This window comes from Lithobates pipiens, unplaced genomic scaffold, assembly GCF_037356315.1.
Source record: "Lithobates pipiens isolate NorthernLeopardFrog02 unplaced genomic scaffold, aLitPip1_a1.2 Scaffold_27, whole genome shotgun sequence".
Taxonomy (NCBI): domain Eukaryota; kingdom Metazoa; phylum Chordata; class Amphibia; order Anura; family Ranidae; genus Lithobates; species Lithobates pipiens.
This window is the reverse complement of record NW_027507788.1, coordinates 64,579,979-64,598,198: the sequence shown is the minus strand read 5'-3', so window position 1 is coordinate 64,598,198 and position 18,220 is coordinate 64,579,979. Positions and strand designations below refer to the sequence as shown.

The following is an 18,220-nucleotide window of genomic DNA, read 5'->3' as shown; positions in this document are numbered from 1 at the left end:
TTTCGAATACAATCGTTCCCTTCATATACTAAACAATAGGTTGTCTCCAGCCATACAATCCAGCTCAGATTGTTGTATACTCCATGGGTGTAGTGTTTGCAGGGGACTGTTGGGGCTGCAGGGACTTAGTAGAGTCGGACTTTGGCTGTTCGGGGATAAATCTAACGTCAACAAGGGGATTTTCAGTGAAAATCCCCTCGCAGACCACCTTGCAACAATCTTTTCCTTTTGTTTAGCGCCTTGATTCTATAGTCTATTTAGGGATTTATATCTCTTCAGATATAAAACGCCTATATGATTTAAACTAAAGACCCTTGATGGTATCCATAATAAAAGTCTTGCAAAAATGGAGAAGTCATACTCTGACATGGTTTGGCAGGGTAAACACGCTTAAAATTAGTGTAATTCCCAGGCTCCTTTGCGTTTTACATACCGTACCCATAACACTCCCACAGACATTCTTTAAACAAATACAAAGGGCTTTTATGACCTTTGTGTGGGGAGATAAACATCCCAGGTTGGCACACGAGATTTTGAGGAGACCAAAATGGGACAGTGGGGTGGGACTCCCGGATATAGCGTTTTTTTATAGCGCCATGGCTTTGGTTCATATAATGAAGTGGTGCCATGACTATGCTAGTAAAATGTGGGTGCCCTTGGAGAAAACATTAGCTGGTAGGAACTTGGCCGGAGCCCCCTGGATTCCGGTTTCATATAGGGGGTTGTCGGAATATGAATCACCACTGATGAAGACAACACTATCCATTCGGGATTGAATGAACAGTACGGGAAAGTCCCCCCCCCCCCATATCCCCTATAACACCATTGGAATAATTTCCCTGTTTTTCCCCCGGAGAGGAGAAAGGGAGTTTAGATCGCTGGGGAGTGTACTGGAAGGGTAATTGGTTCCATTGGTGGATTTGGTTTGAATACTGGGGGAAGTACCAATGGCTGTATGGAAATACCGTCAACTGACAGACTTGTTCAATAAGTGGAAGCACCAGATTAGGCTAGCGAACCCGCTTACTACTTTTGAGGAATGGTGTGTTAACTTATCAGAGCCGGGTCATATGTTGTCTCGAATGTATAGGCTGGTTCTGTGAGCTCAAAATATGACAACTCCCTATTATATTCAAGAATGGGAAAGAGAACTGGGCTATAATTTTACATCAAAGCAAATTTAAAGGCTGATGGGAGTGACACACCATAATTCAATAAGTTCTCATATACAGGAAATGTTTTATAAGTTCCTGATAAGATGCTATTGTACACCGGTTCGATTGGCTCAGATATATCCATCGGCGGATGTTAACTGCTGGAGGGTATGTAACCAAAGGGGTTCAATTCTGCATTTATGGTGGCATTGCCCAAAGATTAAAGTTTTCTGGGAGGCGATAGCCCCTTGGATTAAGAAAATTACACTCTATTAGATTTTCTTTTTCATGGGTTGCCATCATCTGCTAGGTTTTATAAGAGAAGCGTTACTCCCCATTTGCTAAATGCAGCCACAATATTGATACCAAGATTTTGGAAACAGTCTGGATGTCCCACTATAATGGATTGGAAAAGGAGGTAGAAAAAATAATTGAAGCAGATGGATACATATGAATAATCAGAATGTAAAGATACATGGGCAGGATGGCTGTATTACTCCTCACAAATAGGTGTGGATTAAACCCTTTTTGGGGCCAATACTGCGCTATGGAACGGATAATCTGTGAGATGCATCTGGTGGGGGGAAATTGGGAGGAGGTGTTTTTTTTTGTGGTTTTTTTTTGCTGTTTCTTTTTTCCTCCTTTGGGAGGCACATTGGAGAGATGATTGATGTCATTAAAGGAAGAGGATAAGTTATAATAGTGAATTAGGCACGGGATGGGCAACACGTACTGGAATCACATAAAGAAGGGTAGATTGAAATGAAAGGTGGAGAGGTACAAAAATGAAATAGTACAGGCGCATGTGCGGAGCTCCGAAGATGGCCGATTGAAGAAATTTCCAAAATGGCTGCCGCAGCACAGCCACAGCTCCACGTTCCCAGCACAGCAGGACACACGGATTACAGGTCAGAGCCACCCCAGTGACCCAGCACTTCATTCCAGGGGTACAGATGGGATACCAGCATGCTGTCACCCCCTTCCCTGCCTACACAGAGTCCCTCATTGGATGCACCATGGCGGATTACACCCTCTCCCCCCTGGGGCCTAACACTAGGGAGGCAGCCTGGCTTCCCTCTCCATAATATCCAGGCCAGGGACCCTGACTATCAGATGGAGGATCTATTTCAAAAGTTCTCAGACCCAGATCCCTTAGAGATAGTGTTGTACGTAGTCATTACACTCCTCATGTAATGGCTCCGAGTGAATCTAAAAAAGGCACAAGACCCTGTCACAAGTGTGATTTTTGTAAATTCGTTTTGGATGCCCGATCTAATGGTCGCATATTTAAACCAAATTTTCTGTAACATGCCAATCAGTGGGCATTGTATAAATTATGAAATGTGAATACGATGCGTTCTACAATGGTGAAACCAAAAGACCTTTTTTTTTGTCATATCCCAGACCATGGGGTTTATTTACGAAAAGGCAAATCCACTTTGCACTGCAAGTGCACTTGGAAGTGCAGTCGCTCTAAATCTAAGGGATAGATCTGAAATGAGTGGAAGCTCTGCTGATTTTATCATCCAGTCATGTGCAAGCTAAACACTGTCTTACCCTGCTCCTACATATGCTTAGTTGGTCTCTATTTTTAGGCACTGTGCCTCTGGGCTTCAGCAAAATGTCAGCCTCTAGCAAGAAGAAAGAAGAACAATGCTGGAGGCAAACTACAGCACACACTAATTTTGGAAGAATAACTATTAATTTGGAATGTTTGTTCCTTTTTAAATAAAATTATTTTCATCAAGTTTTTATTGGTAAAGTTACACTTTAAAACACCTTTTCTTATTCAAACTTAAATTACTCAGATTGGGGAGGTGCTGCTTTGTGTAGCAAACATTGTGAAAATATATCTGTGCTGGGAACTAAAACAAACAGCAGCTATTAACTATAACCTAGATTCCAGGCACAATAGCGATATAAAAATAGAGTGCAGTGCTAAAACAAATAACGTGCAGTCTGTGTATTAACACAGTAATGCCATTAATGAAAAATTCTATTAAAAACCATGAATCACAAATTCTGATTAAGGTGCAAATAATGTCATCAATTGTGCATGACAAATAAAAAAATAAAGGGACTAAAATATGTCTCAAACATATGTAACAGTGTTATATATATAAAAAGAAGTGTAAGAAAAAGTTCATATGAAACTAAAGTCCATGTGAGGAATCCATAGAAGTAAGTGCGTTGTAAAAGATGATTAAATACCCAGCGGTGTAAAACCCATCACCAAAAAGCTAAAATGGAGGCTTACCAGAAAGCCAGCAACCCCCCTTACTCAGAGAGGTCATACAGCGCTTAATTGGATCTATGATCCACTGAAGGGAAGCCCAAATGTTCACTCGAGTGACCGCAGTTGGTATACTGGAAGGCACTCAACAGATCAGGAAGTGATATCAAATGACCATCAATGGACCACAATGCCAGAGTATATATGGAACAAAAAACTCCACAGTGTGATAATGTATCAACTTCCAGTTTATTAAAAAGTAATGCACTTACATTGGAAAGGTAAAGATCAGGCATATAACCATAACAGAATCCAAACAAATCAGTTTCCCTTGTTAAAAATGGCCAGCAGCGATGTAGTGTGTAAGCCAAGCTCATTTTAAAACAAAAGTATATTCTCCAGCAAAATATGTGCAGTACATTGCCAAATTGTACTGTTCCATATCACCATGTGTAAGAATCCCTAAGCACGTTATTTAAAGGGTTTGTGTACCATATTTATCAGCGTATAACACACACTTTTTTTCCCCTTAAAATCAGGGAAAATTGTGGGTGCGTGTTATATACGCCGATCCCTGGCGATCCCCGCTGATTGTGAGTGGAGGAGGGAGGGCCGCCGAAATACACATAACTAAGTGTACTCGGCTCCTCTCGGCTCCGCTCACAGTCCTGCCCTATGATGAACATAACACATTGCTGCATTGATGGGCATTTAAATGTAAGTTTTTTTCCTTAAAATTCCCTCCTAAACTTCGGGTGCGTGTTATACGCCGATAAATACGGTATTTCATTGTTGCCCCCACAGCCGCATTAAAAGACATTATTATTATTTTTTTTTTTTACATCAGAACATGTCCCCCATGTCAGTGCCCAACACCTAATGCCTTTTGTAACACTAATGCTTTCTCATAGAGAACATTGGGGTTAAATAAAAGAAAGTAAAATGCTGTAAAATAGCGCATGCAGTAAATAAGTTGTGAAAGTTTAATTCACTAAGAATTTAGTGTTAAATAACGAATGCTGCATTTTTTCATGTGGTAATTTATCACACGTGGCCGTGGTTAAGTGTTGTTTAAAATCATTTTCTTATAATAGCGTTTTAACATGTTTGTTATTTTTCTTTTGCAGAAAACATTTTTTTAATCCAAAATTTTTTACAGTAATCTTTATTTGTATTCTGTGCTGCTGCCTATGTTTATATTGTGGAAACTAAAGAAAACTTGACTATTTTTTTTTATAACTTTTTTAAACAATTTCATTTATTTTTCATGTTCCTATCCAAGTTTAACTTGCTGTAATAGTGTATATAACCAAAACTATAAATGCCCTGTACACACGATCAGACATTCCGACAACAAAATCCATTGAATTTTTTCCGACGGATGTTGGCTCAAACTTGTCTTGCATACACACGATCGCACAAAGTTGTCGGAATTTCCAATCGTCATCGAACGTGTTAGTAGAAGTTCGGTTAGAGACGATTCGCGATTTTCAGACTTGTGCTTCAGATCGTTACTGCTCTTCAGTTTGTGCTTGTGGGGTTTGTATCTTTTCAGTGCATGTAATCAGTTTGCATTTGTTTGTCAGTGCGTGCTATTTATTATGTTTTTCGGTGCTTTCTGTTAGTCCTTCCATAATCGTCATAGAGTTCGTGCTGTGCAGGGGCTTAGTGTTGGGCTTCTAGCTTCGACACAAGCCCAGTCCATGAACAGGGTGGGGAGGAGTTCATGGATGAAGAATTTGTTGCTCCAGCATGACCAATTCTCGCACATGCCTTTGCTTTGTGAGAATCCTGATGATTTCAGGAATCATCTCAGGATGACGGACCCCGTTTTTCACCATCTGTTGGCTTTGATGCCCCCTTATATCAGCAGGCAGGATACCTGCCTGCGGCAAGCCATCACTCCGGAGAAGAAGCTAGTCGCTTTGTTGCGGTACTTGACGACTGGGAGAAGCCTGCAAGACCTCAAGTTCTCCACAGGCATCTCCCCCCAGGCTCTGGGGATCATTATTCCAGAGACCAGTTCTTCCATTATTCAGGTCCTGTAGAAGGACTATATTAAGGTAACTTTTCTCCTTTAACATCACATTATATGTATTTAATGTTTGCTAATGTATTGTATTTCTTTCATCATTCCCTAATTACCATGAATGAATGAATGAATGAAATACTTGTATAGCGCACAATGCGAACTGAATCGCCTCTAGGCGCTGTGGCGAGCTTTGATCATCTGCTAAAAGAGGAAGGTCTTGAGTTTTTTCCTAAAAGCCAGGTGATTTTCTTCCAGGCGGATGTTGATTGGTAGAGCATTCCATAGCCGAGGCCCTTGGACAGCGAATCTCCGATCACCCTTGGATTTATACCGGGCTTTGGGCACGAGGAGGAGGTTTTTGTTGGCTGATCGAAGACTGCGGTTTGGTGTGTAATGATTTATTTTCTCCATTAGGTATTGCGGAGCTTCTCTATGCACGCATTTGTGGGTGAGGCAAAGGGTCTTGAACGTGATCCGATTTTTTACGGTTAGCCAATGTAAGCTCCTCAGTGAAGGAGAAATGGATTCCCAGGGTTTTTTTCCTGTTATCAGCCTTGCCGCCATGTTTTGGATCAGTTGTAATCGCGCAAGTTGATATTGTGGTAATCCTATGTAAAGTGAGTTTGCGTAGTCCAGTCGTGAATTAATGATTGTTCCAACTACCACTGCTTTGTCATTCTTTGGGATAAAAGGGATGAGTCTGTGAAGCATGCGCAGCAGATGGTGAGATCGACTGACTACAGATCCTATTTGCGCATCCATTGACATTTGTGCGTGTAAAATAACCCCCGAGACTCTTCGCTTTGGTCTTTGGGGAGATAGTCTGCCCAAAGACGGTTGGTGGAGACCAGGAGGTTTTGGTTGCGGGCTTATGATTTGGGTGTAAGATAAGAAGCTCTGTCTTTGATTGGTTCAGCTGGAGGGAGTTGGTGGTCATCCAGTTCTCTATTGATTTGAGGCAGTTTTCAAGTTGTTGTTGGTGATCTTTTTTAATGATTGTAATATTCTGTGCCCCTTGGTCCTCATGCATGCTGGAAGCTTTTAATGTTCCTTTTTTGTCCTTCATGCATATTTCCCTTCATTAACCTCCCCAGCATGCTCTCCTGGGCCCATATACACCTATAGCCTAGTCACTTAGCAACCTATTTTGTCAGTTCCATAGTATTGCTTTCCACTAAACACCCCCTATGTGTAAAAATGTTATGTGAGTCCTTAAATTCATACAGAGAGTTTTTTTGGTGGCCCAAACTCATTTGGAACCCTCTCTTCACCCAACCGCTAAGTCAGCTGATAGCAATCCTCTATCTGTTGAATTTGGCAACCCATACACACTATACCTACCTCTTTTGTGGTCAGATTTATGGATGAATTCACCAAAGCATGTAGTGCAAGGGCCTGCCTGAATACTTTCAAATAGTACTGTTTGAAGTTTTTCTCATATTATTATCTTGATAGGTAATAGCAGAATATAAAATGTGCTTCCATTTGTTCAGTGTGCATTTTTTTTTTTTTTTATTATGACATGTCTTACCTGTCCAGTGGGCTGCCAATAGTGTAAGTAAGGAGGGGCTGGCCAAAGTTAACACACATTATTTATGCATTTAGCTCTCAATGAAGTGGAGAGGGTTAACTGTCCAAAACATCTCCCCCCTAAATTTTTGCAATGGGCCATCAGATTGGGTGAGGAATCTGATAAGCCTTATACGTTTGTTTTTTAAATACTCATTTCAATAAATGTTATACTTATGTTGGCCAAAAATGTTTGTGTCTAATCTGCTTGCAATGTTTATGTGCAAAATTAATTTATTTTTTCTTGTTTGACTCCACAGTTTCCTTCAACGCCCCAGGAATTGCAGACTGTGGCCTCCCACTTTGCCACCCATTGGGACTTTCCCAATTGTGGAGGTGCAATTGATAGGAAACACGTCCACATTGTCCCACCCGGGGTCGTACTATTATAATTACAAGGGGTATAATAGTATAGTGATGTTGGCAGTGGTGTCAGCTATTTACGAGTTGGACGTGGGGAAAAATGTCTGGATGTCGGATGGTGGAGTGATCGCCCAGACGGAGTTCTACTGGGTTCTCCAGAATGCAAGCTTGGGCTTACCACCTCCAGAAGACAAAGTGGAAGGACTCCCCTTGGTCTTCGTTGCAGATGAAGCCTTTGCGCTGGGGGACCATGTTATGTGGTCATTCCCTATGAGGACCCTCACCCCGGACCAGAGGGTTTTTAATTACTGACTGGTCAGAACCAGAAGAGTAGTGTAGAACACTTTTGAGATACTGGCCAACCGGTTCCGCCTATTTTTGACACCGATCCACATGGCGGAATATAAACTGAACCATATAGTGCTTGTCTGCTGCATTTTGCACAATTTTCTAAGAAAAAATTCACCAAACTATGTGGCCTCAGTTGGGCCTGAGGCTGACTTCCCAGAACTTTCAAATCTGATGGCACTTGAAGCTGGCTGTCCTGGCTTGCCCCCCCCCCCCCCCCAAGTGCCCACAAGGTCAGAAGCAGATACATGGAGTACTTTGCGGTTAGGGGGCCATTGATATGCCAGACAATGTCTGAGACATTTTTAAATACATTTATATTTGAAACTGGAATAATATTTGTTTTCATTTATTGCTTGGGTTTCTTTTAGCTTTCTCCTAGGTTTTTTTTTTTTGGGCCTTTTTCTTCAACAGTGCAAACCAAATTTCTTTGACACATGAGGTCTCTTCTTCAGATAATATTATTATTATGTTGTGGGTCTGCTGCAAACACACCTTGTTTATGTTGTTAATGTATGTAGTGCATTACTGACAAAAATATTCAACATTTTCAGCACCATGACAGAAATGTGTGGAGTCATGAAAATGGCGTGATTGGGGCAAATTAAAGAGCACTGTGGGTGTTATTTACTAAAGGCAAATACACTTTGCACTACAAGTGCACTGCAAAAGTGCACTTCAACCTGCACTTGTGCAAAGTGGATTTGCCTTTAGTAAATAACCCCCATTGCCACAGAAAACACCAACTTTACTACAAAACCTGCTTTTGAGCATTGAAAGAAGAAACCACACATTGTTGATGATAATAAAACTTTTTGCTCAAAGCACATTCACATGTGCGTTTATAAAAAGGTTTTTCAACAAACCAACATATTTGGTAACATTAATATAACTAGCCATTTTTGTTAAAACAGGCATGTTTCAAAGCATAAACATACACAACTCAGGAACTTACAAAGTTCAACTTTGAAAAGTGAAGACAATATCATACATTAGTATGTCCAAACTGTGTTGATATTGCCTTCATCAGATGGGGTGTCACCCCTGTAAAAGTCAAATTTGGAAGATGCACACAAATTGTGATTCAAACTGAGCATTTTCCTCCTGATCCCATGCTTAATGTCAACATGTGCTATCTCCCATCATGGGGGATCAATGTACATGTTTTGGGGGTGCAACCCCTTCATCTCAGCCACTTTAGTAGCGAGGAAGGGGTTAAACCCACAAAACGCGTACATTGATCCCCAATGATGGGAGATAGCACATGTGACACACTGTGTGCATCTTCCAAATTTGGCTTTTGAAAAAAAATAAAACTGGATTTTAAAATCTCAAATTAATGCTAGCTAGTTTTGTGTGTTTTAGATTCTCCCTAAAACATCAATGATGTTCTTCATTTTTTGTTGAACATCATTGATGTTTTTCTTGAGATTGTCTAAATCGTGTTTGCACCCCATTAAATCCCCAATGAGGATCTGGGCACTTTCACCGGAAAAATGACATTCGTCTTCCACGACATAAAAATAAACAAAAAAACACACCATGTATTATAAAAATGCAGGCATGCATCTATTACCTGAAGCTATGGTCTCAGACACTCACCTGTTGTAGTGCCAAGTTCACCAATTTCAACAACCTCTCCTTCCTCCTCCTCCTCTGCTTCTGGTGTTGGTATTTCCCCTTCTTCGGGAGGTGTGGGGTCCCTGGTGTTCTCAGATGTCCACAGTCTTCTCTCCCCTATGAGAATGTAAAAAAGGAATACTTAGCACCCGACATTTGAGGGCAGAAATAGGAATATGAAACATTGCTTGGAAGTATTGTACAATTGTCTTATTTGGCAGAGTTCAAAGCTGAAAACATTATTTTTTACACTTTCTAAAGCTGGAATACTTACCTGTTTTGTGAAAGTTTCACAGATGGAGACACCCCTATAGAATCTACTGGAGCACGTGTGTGGGACATTCTAATAAAAAGGGTGTTAGGGTGTCCCACACTAGTGCTCCTGAGTCCAGATGTGCAAACAGCTGCTGAGTGTCCTCTCTTTTACACTGAATCAAGTTTGCACTTCATTCTAGTTACAAACCCATCTAGACAACAAACTTCTTTGACTAGAAATAGGCCTGAACAAATGTAGCTAACTGCAACTTCACCAAGCATCGTATTTTAGTGGCCAAACGAACTATGTTTCCTATGACCGATTGAACCTATGAACGTGAAAATGGCCATTTTAAACTGTACAACAGTAAAGAAAAGCACGTGGAGTAGTATGCAAGTAATAATAATAATATGAACACAGGACAACTACTTACTTTTTTTAAGAACTCGCTTAATCTTTTTGTACTGATCATGCTCCCTCAGTTTCAGGTCTGACCAGCGTTTCCTCAGTTGAACCTTGGATCGTCGTACCCCAAAATTCTTCTGCAGACTCTTCACAACTTTAGCCATGATCTTGCCCTTTCTCACATTTGGGTTTTGGTAAGGTCCATACTTCCCATCATAGTCGGCCCTCTTCAAGATGTCCACCATCTCCACCATCTCTACAAAGAACATATTTTAGACCTTAAATCTTCTCCTCCAGGATCGGGACGTTTCTGGCTCCGGGCTTTCCTCGTCCTCCTCGTTGCTGTAATTAGCACGCACCTGCTGTGTCTCCGCCATGTGCTCTCCCCACTGCGCCAAAAAAGAAGGGGCGGGGAATAAACTAGAAAGAACATCAGGGGTGGGTGGAGTTTCACGCATGCGCAGTGTATATAAAACTTAACACGCGTGTGTCGTACGTACGATCTGTGAGCAGAGGACGGAGTAATGGAAGCGACGATCATTAGAAAGAAGGTTAAATTTAAACTTGAAGCATCAGTGGCCTATACTGCTTATAGATTGAGGCCTGTATTGGGTTAAGATTAGGAGAGTTTAGCCTGACATTAGGGTTTGTCTTGTGTTGTGTCTTGCAGAGAAAATGGATGGGTTCAAAGACCACAGTTTTCTCGCAATTTTCATAGACAACTACAGGGAGCTGCCCTGTCTGTGGCAGGTGAAACACCCCCATTACAATAATAAATTAAAGAGGCAGGCAGCACTGGAGAAACTGCTGGTGTTGGTGAAGCCGGTGGTCCCCATGGCAAAAATCCCCTATTAAAAAGCCAAAATTGGTGGCCTGAGGAGTATATATCTGAGGGAGCGCAAGAAGGTTCAGGATTCCATGAGATCAGCAGCTGCAGCAGATGACGTTTATGTCCCCAGGCTGTGGTACTGTGAGAGACTGCATTTTCTGTTAGACCAGACTGAAATCTGGGAATCCCTCTCAACCTTTCCTTCCATGCTTCCTTCCACACTTTGTTCCACCCCAGCTGAAGCTTCCGATGCCCACCCTGGGACTTCCAGCCAGGAAGAAGTGGAGGAGCCCAGCTTGAGCCTGGTATAGTATTGTTCTACATATTGTTTTTTTTTGTAAAAATGAATGATGTTAACTTGATGTGATTATTGATCACTAATTGCTGATTTAATAAAGTGTTTTACATTTCAATAGACAATAGTAGCCAAAAATAACTGGGACAAGAATGAAAAATGCTGGGGTCAGAATGATAGTGTTTTCTATTTGTTGACATTCAATTTGCAACAGTCATGAGGTGAAAATTGTGTGTGATTGATGAACCAAAAACTAAAAGTATGTTCCTTTTTCATACACAGGAAGACCTCAGCCAGGAGGAGGCCATGGAATGTGGCAGCGATGAGGTGGTTGTGGAATGTGACAGCCAGGAGGAGGCAGGGGTTAGTGGCAGCCAAGAGGTGGGCAGGCCTAGGAGCCTCACAGAATCCCAGGTCCCTCCCCTCTGCCTTCCAAACAAAAGGCCCAGGAATGGGAGGAATGTGGAGGAGTCAGCACAGGCTGATTCGGGAGGCTTCTGTGGCCCTCAAAACCACCCCCACTCTTCAAGAGGCCTTTGCTTCCTTGACTGCATGCAAAATGCAGAAAATGGAGGAGGGGCAACACCTCTTGTGTGAGGAACTAATTTATATCACACTAAATAAGGGGTTGAGGGGACAATTCACCAACAAAACCCACCTGTGAGTTGGACCATCCTCCTCCTCCTCCTTCTGCCAAATCTCCAATACCACAGTCACAGCCTGGAAGGAAGACCAGCGAGTGATGGCCTTGTTTCAGTCTGATCTGACAAAAGATGCAGGCTTTTGTATGACCACAGCCTGGGGACAAATCTGTCATCTGCCGCTGTTCCTGATCTCTTGGACTTATGCACCAGATTGTACTCCCTTATATATGGACTTCTCAGGCCATCAAGTTTGCCTTTAAATAATTGGTGTGCCCTGAGGGCCAAAGGCTTCACCAATTTCAGCAGTTTCTCCAGCATTACCTTCCTCTTTATTTGGTTATGACCCCTAATAAAGTTTTTTTTTGTTAAAGAAATGCTTGCCTATGTGTTTTACTTAAAAAAGACAGTTTATTTGTGGGTAGGCAGGTACATTTCAAAAATACAAAGTCAAATTAACAAGGGACACAACACCAAACAACCTCCTCCAGATTAAAAAATAAACCAATAAAATAAAAACATCATAATGGTGTTGTGGTAAATTGACACACAAAACACACAAAAAAAATTGCGGAGATCACCAAAATAAAAAAAGGAGATCTTGATTAAAAAAAACAGCCACAACATTTTTTTTTAATAATTAAAACATAAAAATCAAAAATGATTCTGGAGACGTGACGAATAAAAATATTATATTAATGAAATCAGGAGAAATAATAAAGAAAGAAGTTTGTGAGAAGTCTGTGTGAATATGAGCAGCAAAACAACTTCATTCTTCTAGCATTATAAAGAAAAAGAGAATGCACTGCATTAAACAATTTTTAACATTGCAGCGTGACGAATGTGCTATATCCATTACGAAAACTAGTTTTACCAGACTGAGCGCTTCCGTCTCGTAATTTATTCGGTGCATGCGTGGCACTTTGTGCATCGGACTTGTCTATACGCAATCGGATTTTGTTGTCGGAAAATTTGAGATCCAGCTCTCAAACTTTGTGTGTCGGAAATTCCGACAGAAAAAGTCAGATGGAGCCCACACACGATCGGATCCGATCGCACATTTTCCGCCTGAAAGTCCAGCCTTGTGTACAGAGCATGAGAGTGGCCACTTCAACAGGTCACTTTTACCAGGAGTCATTTTCATGGTTGGCATAATCCATTGTTGCACTTTTGTAAACAACGTTTACTTTAAATAAATATATATATATTTTTTTTTTTTTTTTCTGAGCGTTTGAATAGGCCCCTCTATCTGGTACCACACTGCTTACTGTTACCAAAAGGGTGGTGTCAAATATCACACTTTTTTTATTTTTGTTCTTTACAGCAAAATCATTTTTTTTTTTTTTTTTTATCAATTGTATTTTTATTGAAAATTTTCAGAGAGAAATTACAGAGGGAAGTATAACAACAAATGATTGTCAGTGTCAACAATGTTACAGGCCATAGGCCAAAGAGCAAGAAAAGAAAAATAAGCAGAAAATAAACAGAAAATAAACACAGTGGTATAATGGTCAGGCAATATCAAGTCATAGGCTCAGTTAAAGCAATAGTGCATCTAGCAACGTGGGGAACAGGGGGGAAGAGTCAGGAGGGGGGGTGCAGGAGAGGGTCCAATGGGTGGGTAGGCCAGATAACTACATGTCTGCAAGAAGGCATAGCCAACCACTGGATCTGGAGTACGCTCTTTCCGGGGAGGCGCCTATACCAGACCGAGGCGTCCCCGGGAATAGAACATATACTGGCGAGGGGGGGGGGGGTAGGAAAAGATATCAAATAAATTTCAGGGGGGGGGTTGTAAAACCTAGGCAAAGTATCATGAATAACAGCGGTAAGGTGCTCCATCCTGCGGGTCTGTTCCAGTGTTTGCAATATCTGTGGGAGTGTTGGCGGGGACTGTGACAGCCATCTGACTGGTATGGCCCGTCTTGCTGCCAATAGAATATAGCCTAAAAGTTTCTGAACATTGGCAGGCAGATCAGGAAAGGGTAAGCCTAACAGAAAGTGGATTGGGTTAGAGGAAGAATGGGGGGGGGTTGTAAAACCTAGGCAAAGTATCATGAATAACAGCGGTAAGGTGCTCCATCCTGCGGGTCTGTTCCAGTGTTTGCAATATCTGTGGGAGTGTTGGCGGGGACTGTGACAGCCATCTGACTGGTATGGCCCGTCTTGCTGCCAATAGAATATAGCCTAAAAGTTTCTGAACATTGGCAGGCAGATCAGGAAAGGGTAAGCCTAACAGAAAGTGGATTGGGTTAGAGGAAGAATGGTGTCGGACAGTTCTTGCAGATATACATGGACCGAGGACCAGAAAGGTTTAATGAGCGAACATTCCCAGAAAATGTGAAAAAGGGATCCAATAGCCTTCCGACATCTCCAGCAGAGTGGGGAAGCCCGAGGATCGTAGTTATGTAGGAGCTGTGGGGTCCTGTACCAAAACATTAGGATTTTATATATTGTCTCTTTCTGTTCTACACAGCGAGACGATTTAGAGGCAGTCTCCCAAATCTTCAGCCACTGGGGGGTGGTAATGGACTGGCATAGAAGCCGAGACCACTTACGGATGTAAAGGTGATCCGGGCCAGAGAAAGAGGGAGAGGCCTGTAAATACTTGTAGATCTCAGAGATGAGTCCCGTTTGGTTTGGGCCTTGGGAGCAGAGAAGTTCAAAAGGGGTAGGGTTATTCAAGGTTAGGGTTGGGTTTTTGGAGCTAAAGTAATGTCTGATTTGAAGATAGGAATAGAACAAACCTTTGGGGACCTGGAATTTACGTTGAATGTCAGCGAAGGATAGGAGCGAATGTGTAAGTGGATGTACCAAATTACGGAGTTGGAAAACGCCCGCACGCGTCCAAGGGAGCATGCGTGTGTAAGACAGGCTGTCCGGGATGTCAGGGTTGAACAGTACGTTTAATAATGGCGAGCATGGAGAGGCCAGGGAGAAACGTTGGGCACATTTCTTCCAAATAGAGAGTGTAAAGAGCATGGGGTTGAGAGAAAGGTTCCTAAGTTGATGTATGGAGGTTTCCAGTTCTGCCCAAATCAGCGAGCAGGGGTGGACCGGGGTGGTAATGCTCATTTCAATGTCAGACCATACACTGGATGACATTCTATGGGACCACATTATAACCGTTTTCAGGTGTGTAGCATAATAATATTTAAGGAGGTCTGGGGCCCCCAGTCCCCCCCTAGCTCTGGGGGTGAACACTACGGAGCTAGCTATCCTGTGGGCCTTATAGCGCCAGATAAAGTTGAGGAAGGACCTCTGAGTCGCTTTGAGTTGGGACATGGGAATGGGGATCGGCAATGTTTCAAATAGGTATAAAAGTCGTGGCATGATGGACATCTTCAGGACATTGATGCGACCCAAGAGGGAAATGGGATACAAGTCCCATTGTCGCAAGAGTCGGTCGATGTCCCGAAAGAGCGGTGGGAAATTAGCATGATACAGGCTTGAGTAGGAAGAGATAAGATTAACCCCTAGGTATTTGAGGGAGGCCGTACACCAACGGTAAGCGAAATTGCGCTGCAAAGAGGCAAGATCTGCGGGGGGAATAAGGATAGGTAGAGCTTCCGTCTTGGTAGTGTTAATTTTATATCCAGAGATCGAGCTGAATTGGTGTAGGAGAGCATGTAGGGAAGGAAGGGAGGTGAGGGGTCTGGTTAAAGTCAGTAGAATATCGTCAGCATATAGAGACAATTTATACTCTGTTTGGCGTAGTTGCACCCCACGGATATCAGGGTGGTTACGGATAGCCGCTGCCAGGGGTTCCAAACAGAGAATAAAGAGCAAGGGGGATAGTGGACAGCCCTGCCTAGTGCCATTACTAAGGGAGAAGGATGGCGATAGGTAGGAGGAGAGTTGGACTTGCGAAGAGTGTCTGGAGTACAGTGCCCTCAAGGCGGCGACGAAGGGACCTGTAATGTCAAAATGAGAGAGCGTGGCAAACATAAATGGCCAGCTGAGTCGATCAAATGCCTTCTGGGCATCAAGGCTCAATATAAGAGCTGGGCGGTTCGTTTTGTTTAGTAAGTCAATCAAATCTATAGTACGTCTAGTATTGTCTCCCGCATGCCTAGCCAGTACAAAACCGACTTGGTCTTTATGGATAAGTTGCGGTAACAAACGGGACAACCTGATTGCCAATATTTTGGTGAAAATTTTGTAATCGGAATTTAACAGCGCAATAGGCCTGTAATTGTCTGGGAGGGAGGGGTCTTTATCTGGTTTCGGGATCACAGATACGTGAGCATGGAGAAACTGGGGGTCAGGAATGGTGCCTTTCAATAAGGAGGAGAATAGGGAAAGGAGGTGTGGACTCAGCAATGGAAGAAAAGTCTTGTAGTAGGAGTAAGGTAGGCCATCAGGGCCAGGAGCTTTTTGGGTGGGAAGATGTTCCACAACCGCAGCTAGCTCCTCAGGTGAGATAGGAGAGTTTAAAGACGGGAGGTGGTCAGGGGAAAGCTGGGGGAGGGGCAGTGATTCCACGAAGGAGTTAAACTTCTCCTGGGTGAAAGTGTATTGATCATCAGCGAGTAGACAGTTATACAGCTTATGGTAGAAGTTACCAAACGTCTTAGACATTGTGAGAGGGCAGTAAGTGGAGGAACCGTCGGGTTGCTTAAGGGAGTCAGGATAGGCTTGGAAAGGTCGAGGTTTAAGTTTGTTTACTAGTATTCGGTGGGGTTTGTTAGAGTACTCGTAAAACTTCTGTTTTGACCATAGGAGGGATTTGTCTATCTTCTGCATATCAAGTGATCTAAGGAAGTTGCGTAGGTAGACAACAGTCCGGAGCCCTGACACCGTGGGAGAGGAGAACAAACGGTCCTCAGCTTTGCGAAGCTTGAGAAGAGCCGAGGCTCTTTGGTGTGTGGCGTCTTTTTTGAGTCGGGAGCTTATGGCAATACAATGCCCCCTGAATACAGGTTTATGCGCCTCCCACAGTGTCGAGGGCTCAGAGACGGAGCCAGTGTTAAGCTCAAAATACTCATTAAGACATGTGGTCAGTTGAGCTTTAGTCTCAGGGTTACGTAGGAGGGTCTCATTTAGCCGCCAGTGACAGGAGCGGGGGAAGGCCGAGGATAGGGAGAGTTCTAAATGGACAGAGGAATGATCCGACCATGGGACAGGATTAATTTCTGAGGATACTGCAGCTGTCAAGAGGGGTGTGGAGATGAAAAAGTGATCTAATCTAGAGAAGAGTTTGTGGGGGTGGGAGTAGAAAGTATAGTGTTTCTGAGTAGGATGTTTAATTCGCCATATATCTAATAAACGTCGGGCCCTAATAAGTCTTCGGAACGATTTGGAAAGGGTGTCCGCATTGGAGGGGGTTTTAGTGGGGAACAAAACATGTCTGTCTTTACCTGGGGACATAACCATATTAAAATCTCCACCAATCACTGTGAAAGGGTGTGCATACTTATCTAACATGACAAAAACAGCATTGAGAAAGCGAACTTGACCAGAATTGGGAGCATATACATTTAGGATCGTGACAGGTTGAGACTGAAACATGCAATCCATAATAATAAATCTGCCCTGGGGGTCCAGGTAAGAAGATTGAATTCGCAACAGGCAGGAGCGGCCAATCAGGATCGCCACGCCCGCCTTGCCAGACGGATCCGAAGCCAGAAAGGAGGTCGGAAACGCTTTGCTGGCAAATTTAAGGGAACCCCCAGGACGGAAGTGTGTCTCCTGGATCAGTATCACGTCCGCTTTAGAAGCTTTAAACTCTTTCAGAGCCAACCACCTCTTCCGAACAGAGTTTAAACCTTTCACATTACAGGTAAAAAACTTCAATGACATATCAAAGGAGATAGGTGAAAAAGCAGAGAGAGAAGCATAGAACAGTCAATGGAAGTGGAGTCCCAGGCAGTAGGGAGGAGAAGGCAAAAGGAGAAGAAGAAACCAGGGGAGAGAAAAAGGGAGAGCCTGACAGTTCGGTAGATAGTGGTGCGGCAATAATATCGACATTGACATATATCTAGAGAATTGTGGCAGTCGGTCACCAAGGAAACCAAAGGAGACCGAGGCCTGACAAAAAAGAACTTCCCAGAAGAAACTCGTGTACAGATAAACGGTGTCACAAAAATACGTGAATCACCGGAAAAAGGCTGTAGACAAAAACCAAAAACGTTAAGAAAAAAAAAACAGCAAAAGGAAGCAGCCTATGGGGAGACTGCATGGGCAGTAGCCACAAAAAAAAAAAAGAAACAACAAAAAAAAAGAAAAACCAAAAATAAAAACGACATCCGTAGAGAAACCCGGAGGAACATAACCTCCAGGAAGCCCAGGTCCGAGCCCGGGACCAAAACAGGGGTCACGGAGACCACCTAGTATAGGGGGGGTGAGGAGCCCATAGGCCACCTCACGCCTTCCATAGCTGGAAAAATTTATTCAGCCACCTTACAAAAGCAAACGTAGCAACAGGATGCATAATAACATAACAGACAAAAAGCAATGTACTGAAGTTGCAAAC

General features: G+C 42.8%; 1 protein-coding gene across 3 annotated transcripts in view; it reads right to left on the bottom strand.

Moving 5' to 3' along the window:
* Positions 1–18,220, bottom strand: part of FLT3LG (fms related receptor tyrosine kinase 3 ligand) — a 601,019-nt gene that overhangs the window by 525,342 nt on the left and 57,457 nt on the right. The window contains exon 2 of one of the 3 annotated variants that reach the window (XM_077457020.1): positions 9,302–9,436. The exons of the other annotated variants lie outside the window; for them this stretch is intronic. The gene's annotated coding sequence lies outside the window, so the exon portion shown is untranslated. The remainder of the gene's footprint in view (positions 1–9,301; positions 9,437–18,220) is intronic. 3 annotated transcript variants of the gene reach the window in all.